The sequence below is a fragment of the Mya arenaria genome, chromosome 3 (assembly GCF_026914265.1).
Source record: "Mya arenaria isolate MELC-2E11 chromosome 3, ASM2691426v1".
NCBI classification, from domain to species: Eukaryota; Metazoa; Mollusca; class Bivalvia; order Myida; family Myidae; genus Mya; species Mya arenaria.
In genome coordinates, this window is record NC_069124.1 from 15,887,024 (window position 1) to 15,895,265 (window position 8,242).

Here is an 8,242-nt window from a genome sequence, read left to right on the forward strand (position 1 = left end):
CGGTCGGTGAAACACAAATTGACTTGGACAAACGTTTATTGGGGAATTAAACTAGTTTATAAGCATGGAGCATCAAACTTATCTCAAATTTTATCGAGCATTTCAAAATTAACATCGGAGCTAGCATCAACTTGAAAACAATGAAGAATAAAGTAAAACTAAAATATAAACTGATAATTTAATATTAATTACAATTATTCATCATCTCAAAACCCTGGTCAATTCATCGCGGGCAAACACATTTATCAAGCCCGATTAACAGTTCAAACTCTCAAATGTTACGTTGCAGTCATTCAATGGCAGCAAAATTAAAGCTGCACTCTCACAGATATACCTTTTTTTTATTTTTTGGCTTGGATAGAGCAAATTTTTTCATAAATATCTGCAAACCAATGATATAAGTTTGCTGACAAAAATCAGATCGTAGATTTTCATATTTTCGTTCGAAAATTAATGTTTTATGGCTTAAACCGTTTAAGAAAAATGCATAAAACATCATTTTTTGAACTTAAGTATAAAAGTCTGCGATCTACTTTTTTGTCAGCAGTCTTATATTACTGGTTTCCATAGATTTTCGCAAAAATTGGATCGTTCCAAGAGAAAAAACTAAAAAAAGTTGTGAAAACGTTCAATTTGTGAGAGTGCAGCTTTAAGGTTTAAAATTATATTTTCATAATATTTTCAAAAAAGTATGATACTGAATGCTTCAAAGTACATACCAGGCGGAAAAACAAAATGAGAATAAAATAAAACAATAATTACATATATAAACTGTCGATTGTTCTTTGAATAAAACTTTACAATAATCTGCTATAAATAATGCTTGATCTAGCACATAGTACACATGATTTATTTACAGTATTAATATTACGGTATTCTTTGCTCGTATGCTTTTTCATTCCATGAACTCTTTTTAATTGAATTCATACTTTTTATATCAATCGACATCATCCTTTAAAATTAGACAATTCTTAGATTTTTAGGGTAAAGGAACAAATAATGTTCGTTTTCTATTTCACTGCCAAAATATGAAGGTTATATATCTTGTAATTTCTAGTAGTTTCGACAGAACATCGTCGTCATTTTGTCCTATGCAAGAAAATACCGAAAATGTACACCAAAAGGAGAAAATATAACGAATATTTTCTGCTTGCAACAACAAAAATATGGTATGGTGCAGAATATTAGGGCAGGTCTTTAAAACGGTAGTGAATAAATTATTTTGTTACACCTTATAAAACAGGTTCCAAAGATCTAGAAAAGAAGAAACCGATACATTTAAATTATTTACAATAACATCGCTATTAACTGTTCCCATTTATTTCAATAAAAGCAGATTACAGAGTATTTAAAAACTAGCAGATTAATGGATCGTCTCTTTGCATACATTTTGAATACATTAATTAGATGGCAGATATACATAACGTCTCTTTGCATAAACATAATAAATATATCATATATTATCTAGATGGCAGATAAACACATCGTATATTTGCATACATATATACTTAGGGAACATTATCTAGATGATAATAATTCAAAGTTTCTTCTGAAGAACCGTATGTCACCCTTTAAATATGATTAATAATTTTACATTTTTTGTACTGTCTTAGGTAGACTGTATGTTACTGAATGTCTTAAGAGAAATATTGAAACATGTCACATGCTTTACTCAAGATAAGTGGTCTCTTCATCTGCTAATATGTCATTGAGTTATAGAACACAATGGAAATAACATAAGTTTGGTTCAGCAAGATGCTTATAACAATTTATATTTATTCTCGTTGACACCAAAAACTATATAGGATAAATTTTCAAGATGAAAGATTTGCATATCGTATATATGTTTATAAATGATACATACTCAAGATGATAGATGAACATATCATATATTGGCATATATATATATATATATATATATATATATATATATATATATATATATATATATATATATAGCAAATATAGCATGTTATCTTTATGTCAAGGCGAAAATCGGTTTTATATTCACTATTTAACATGGAAAACTATCAAAGCTAATAGCAATAAATAGTCAGTGTTTTATGACAAATTTTTTTTTTCAATGTTTACCGGAGTTACTCGTGAAGACATCAGACGGGTGAATGATGAAATAGGGGTATGATTTATTGTATATGATGGCGATATAACGTAATTGTATGAATACGAATCATAGCTTAGAGTCATGGGTGTACCAGGATTTATTAATACGGACACTAACAAAAATAACTAACAAAATGTTTTAACTTATATTTCCGTATATTTATATTATGCTAAAACAAGTTAATTGTACAAACTGTCACAAATTAAAAGTATTTGTAAACTGTGAGCACTCTCTTATGTGTTAAGTCAACTGCGACTATCATCAAATAAACTAAGAATTGAGACTGGACGTTTCGGGAGAAACCGAAAAGAAAGACATGATCGAATATGAGTTTTTTGTGATAGCAGGGACATTGAAGATGAGTTTCACTTCATGTTCAAGTGTGATATATCTAAAAACATAAGAAAAAGATACATAAGTCGTTATTACTGGCAGAATCCAAGTATGTTTAAACTTATAGGACTGTTACAAAGTAAAAATAAGAATGTATTAAACAATCTTTCTTGTTATATAAATTGTGCGATTAAAATTAGAAATAACTTAAACAATACCTAAAGTAAGACGGTTTCTGTTTTATGCTTATGGATACATATGCTATAAAAAATATAGTAACATAATAATAAATGGTTTTCCGAACTTTTTATTACTACTAACTATTACTATGCTTTTTTTTAATTTTTAAATGTATTATATGTATGTGTATGTGTTTGTTTTTGTATGTATGTACATTTCTGTGATTGTTTGTATGATGAGAGACTATGCAGTCTAAATCAAAATAAACTTCTGTTCTGTTCTGTTCTTATCTGTGTGTTAATCAATGTTTAGGACTATATTGCACTAGCATATCGAATGACTCATTTGAACATAACTTTAAACTTAATCTCAATAAAACTATGGTAATATATTCCAATACGTACTAACAATCAATTGTTTTGAGTGCGCATATATATTCTTAAGATAATTATAAGAAAAAAACACACCAGATTTTAAGTGATGAATTTTTTTCTTTCCAAATAAATCATTTCCTGATTTTATGAAATTGTTTGAAACAAACCGTCTAATGTATCTGAATTACTTTACATCATATGCAACTGTATTTAGTGAACAAATTTCATCAATTTGGAAGTGACTACTTAGTGCTACATGTTCTTTTTTCAAGACAATGAATCAAAGTTAAACATGCTGGATCTACTTTACCTATTGTTTTCTTTGTTTACAATTTCACCACATTGTTTGTACACCTACACCGGCTGAGGTCAATCTTTGGGGAAAATAGCTGTTACGTTCAACAATTATTTATTAAGAAAAGTTACATTTTTGTATCGTCGTTTAATGTTTTGTACACAAGATGAACTTTCATCCTACATATGGTGTTTGAGGTGTAAAATACTAGAAATCAGTGTCATTTCACGTGTAAATTCGTCAATTGACCATATAATTTACAGGATATGTATGCAATGGTCACTTAATTAGACATTCATTATGATTGATATAGGATATCTTATAAACGAAAGGTTAGCATGTTATCACAAAAGAAGTATAAACACTTAAGAGTCTTGTGAAGAAACGATTATCGAGTACAATCGATAAATCGTCGCTGACAATGCCAATCGGCGACAATCGATAGTGGTTGTCCAAAAGCGATTTCGCTAATGCTACATCCGGTAACAACGTAGTTTTTGTTATGCGGTAAAAGTCGAGTAAATGTCATTTTTTTCTTTCCGGTCAATTCTCGTTTACTTCATTTTAGCAAGGGAGGTCACTCTCTTACACAAATGCGGTGAGGTGAATGTAAACACTTTTGCTTTAAAACTTATAAACTTTCCCAAAATTACAAATTGTTTTTTTATGTTTAGTATACTTCATAAAACCCCAATAACCTGTCTCTATGGTGTAGTGGGTTCTATCTTACCTGCAAATACCGGGGATCCCGGCTCGATGCATTCTGTTTTTAAAAACCTTTTTTTGGTATCGTTTGTTATTAAAAAAAATATTTTTATGTAAAAGTTTTATGAATGTTAAGCTGGTTAACAAATATTTAATATGCATTTAAATGGATAAAATGCTTAGATAACTTACTTGATGCGGTGTGCATCATTTTGCAATTGATCTGCAATAACTAAATATGTGTTTTGTTGATATGTTTTTATGTTAAGTTAATATTAAAGACAGAAAATGGTTATGGATATTTACTAGCTGTTGCAAAAAGCATGACTGTAGCATCACGCGTACTGATTCCAGGTTAAACCATTTAAATGATCATGATTAAACTATGTATAAAGAATGTATTTCTAAATGACATTATGATGTTTCGATTATAATGATAATTGTCCGATAGTAAATCGAAATACTTGGTCCGATTCGATTCCATCATCGATAGCAAATCGATTTCAATTTTCAAACACTATAAGAGTCTATATATATTTTCACTTCTTGATTAAAATTTTAATTTAAGGAATGAATTTCGGGATAAATGTCAATATCGGGGAATGAACGCAATTGGGCTGGTCGAAGTGTGTGGAGTCCGACTTATATTTGCACCAATAGTGCATTATTTCATTCAAGAATTTTTGAAAATATACTTCATTTTATTTAAGGAAACCTTTCAGTAATCCTTTCTTAACCATTCTGTAAATAGAACGACCCGACTGTAACCGGAAACGTTTTATCAAATGACGTCACAATAACGCGGGAAAATATTTATTTATATTTCACGGCACCCGCTGACTCAATACAAACAATAACAAGATAAAAAATTCCATGTATGTTGTTATGCGATGAATTGTGATCCGAACATATCCGAAGATTTTGCGTTCATCGATTGATAAACGCAATTGCCGAAAGGCAGTTCATTTAGAAAATGGAAGTTGAGGTGTAAATATTTCGTTTTTAATATCATTCAACATTGTAAAGGCAATGGAGTGTGCTTACCAAAATAAACAGTATGTTTAGAAATATATCATAGTCAGACTCAGGAAGTTGTTTTATTCATCCAAGAATATGTGGTAAAAGAAAACAGATATCACAGTAGGCTTACCTTTTCCTATCACTATAGTGACCAGATATTATGAATAAACACTTTTAGAAATATATACAAACGGAACAATTAAACAAAATACTGTTAAGTTTAGGCTACCTTCATCAGGTCAAATTCTAGTTTTGAGTATCATGATTTATTTTTTAAATACAATCCACTTGAATAAAGAAGACTCTTAAAACTTGTGCTATTATCATCAAGACAAACATTTCACAGTCAAATGATTAAGCAATTTAAACAGCCCTGAAATCGCAATCTTGTTTCAAATGATTGAAAACAATGCTTAACCGGATGATATATATGATCCATGAATCGATGACTTTCCAATGGTAATCTATACTATAACAATGTGTAGGAAAATTATAATCGATCGTTTTGAGGAAATCGAAAAGCAAACACTACTAAAAAATCCAGTTCGCGATGAAATAGGCATATAACAGTATGGAACTACATTAAAAATACGAACGTGAAAAAGTTCATGATATTCTAAATTAAATCCCTTAAATTTGCTTTTACATGTTGATTTTCACAATCAAAAGTAGAAATCACTTTCTAGTGCCTCTGCGTTGGACAATTTGTTGCTTAATCTCATAAAATACTGCATAGGTTGATATCATAACTGTTAATTGTATGGAGAAATGAATGTGACTCGAAACAACGATCGTCGGTTTATTGTAGTAGATTATCGTTTCATCAAAGAATAATAAACATTTAACAACTTATGTAGGTTAGAAAAGATTAGAAATGACTAACCACTCGATAAATGTTATTTTACAGCAAGCGATACAATTTCAAAGCCAGCAAGAAGCAAGCCATGTTGGCAACTACCAGAATCAGTGGCAGAAACCAATCACCGAATATGGGCAAAACGACTCCCGTTGGCACGAACAACTGAATACTTCGCTGTTTGTGGGTATGCATTATACAATTAACGATTTAAATTGAACATATAGTAAAGAATTAAAATTCATTTGCAAAATAAGTAAGTTTATGAAAGGCCGATTGTGCCGGTGAAACCATACAATTTAAGATGTAAGATGTTGATATGTATTAATTAAAATCACATAACCTTCCTTAATGTGTAAAATAAGTAACACTTTCTTCTAACGTGAAATACGTCTATACATAAGACTAAATTCCTGGTATTAACCAAGGTTATAATGTCTTCAGGTAAAATCGACTTTGACTCCTCCGATTGGGCAAAGTCTCGAAAAGCGGTAGACGCGGTGATGGAACTACTCATAAAAGAACTAAAGAGTCAGGCTAATGCGAACTACGAAGGTCTTCGTATCGATTCGTACGTTCGACAAGGAAGCTCCCGTGAAGGACTCAAAGTCTTAAAAGCCGATGAATTTGACGAGATGCTTGAGTTTCATTTTGACGGGCTGGAAAGTAAAATTGAACAAATGAATATCAAGAACAGCGATGGATATAACATTCCCGTCATTGCTTTTTAGAAATTCAGGGCGTTGATATGGCTTACCTCAGAGGAAGATATCCAACATTATACGCTAAAAGTGTGTTTATCGAATCTGATGGAAAATTTTACTTGAGCTCCAAATATCTCCACACAAAGGTATTTCAGTCAATAGTTGATACAGCAACTATCAACATAAATAAAGCAATCGACCATCACAACAGGATAGAAAGTCAAATGTCCAAATTCGGTTTGCGAAGATTAATGAATCCACCGTCTGTCAACGTTAAAATCAATTTGAAAGGGGGCGTGACCTACGATGAATGGGGAGGTGTTAAAACTTCCGAGGATAAGGAAATTGATTTGGATCTTGTCCCTGCCTTTCTGTTACGTCGTGACCGAACAACTAGGTACGAATGGGGCCTTGCTGCAATGCCCGATACACGCCATATGCAAATGGGCAGAAGAAGACAGCTTCAAAGCGCTTGAATTTGTCGACCAAAACCTCAAATGGGATGTTAAGTCCGTCGGCTACGAACGACATATCCTAGACGTGGCTCGAACAGATAAGAAAATGCGGATTATTCTGACTGCACTCAGAATCGTGAAAACCTGTTTTGTGAAGACAAAGGACGACGCAAGAGACTCTGGGCGTTCTCCTCATCAGATAGTTACAGTGCTGAAATCATACTATCTCAAACAAGCGGCCTTCTATTTGATCATGTATCTTTGTCATAAATACCCACAGTTCGAAGTTAATGGTGTGTAACAAGCGTTGCTGTATTGCATAGAGATGATGCGCATCGCCTTGAGATAAAAGCATCTGCCGCATTTCTTTTTCTCGGACAACAGCGATATTGAAACTATGCTGCCATGATACACATCACTTCCTGCTCCTAGGCTCAGTTTTGATTTGTTCAGAAAAATACCCAATGATTTACTCATACAAGCGCTTACATCTTTTGACAATAATATCGTACCGAAACTTGTCTTCGCATTCGGCGTAGTTGAAGATACTGAGAGACTCAAAGTATATGAAGACTTCAAACGCACAGTTACCGGGTCGGATTTCTTCTAAACACGGCTGATGAACAATTTGTTATTGGAGATGTAGAACTGCTCTTGCTGTTGCATAATTGTGATTTTATTATTTTGAACTACGAAATGTAAATGAAAGATATAAATTTTGTAAATAATTACATAAGACTAAATACGTTTCTTTTTCGAACTGTTATGTTGATTTCTTTATCTTTTTTATGATTATAAAGTATCCTTATCAATGCACACATGCTTTCGACATTTAATTGGAAATAGTAATTGCTTAATATATTATATTTTAACAAGTGATACGCTTATTTCTCATGTTGATTAAAGTCAATTACGAAAAAGATTTATTTGAATAAAGTAGTTATTCATTTAATTTCAATCATAAAAAGAACATGTGATCTTTTCTGCATTTCATGAAAAATCTTCATCACATTCTGTATTTGAACAGGATATTCGCCAAGAACATATGTCAAAATTATGACATCAGCAAACCGAGTGTGACGTCATCATTTAAAGCAAAGCAAACTTCATCGCGTTAATTTACACTCTCCTCTTTTGCTGAAAAGTATTTCGATCTCTTCTGCTGCTAAAAGATCATATCTGGTTCACTATCTGACTT

The 8,242-nt window shown here is 31.7% G+C and overlaps 1 pseudogene; it reads left to right on the forward strand.

Moving 5' to 3' along the window:
• The first annotated feature begins 5,903 nt into the window (after positions 1-5,903).
• LOC128225735 (uncharacterized) lies at positions 5,904-7,564 on the forward strand (annotated as a pseudogene).
• The last annotated feature ends 678 nt before the right edge of the window (positions 7,565-8,242 follow it).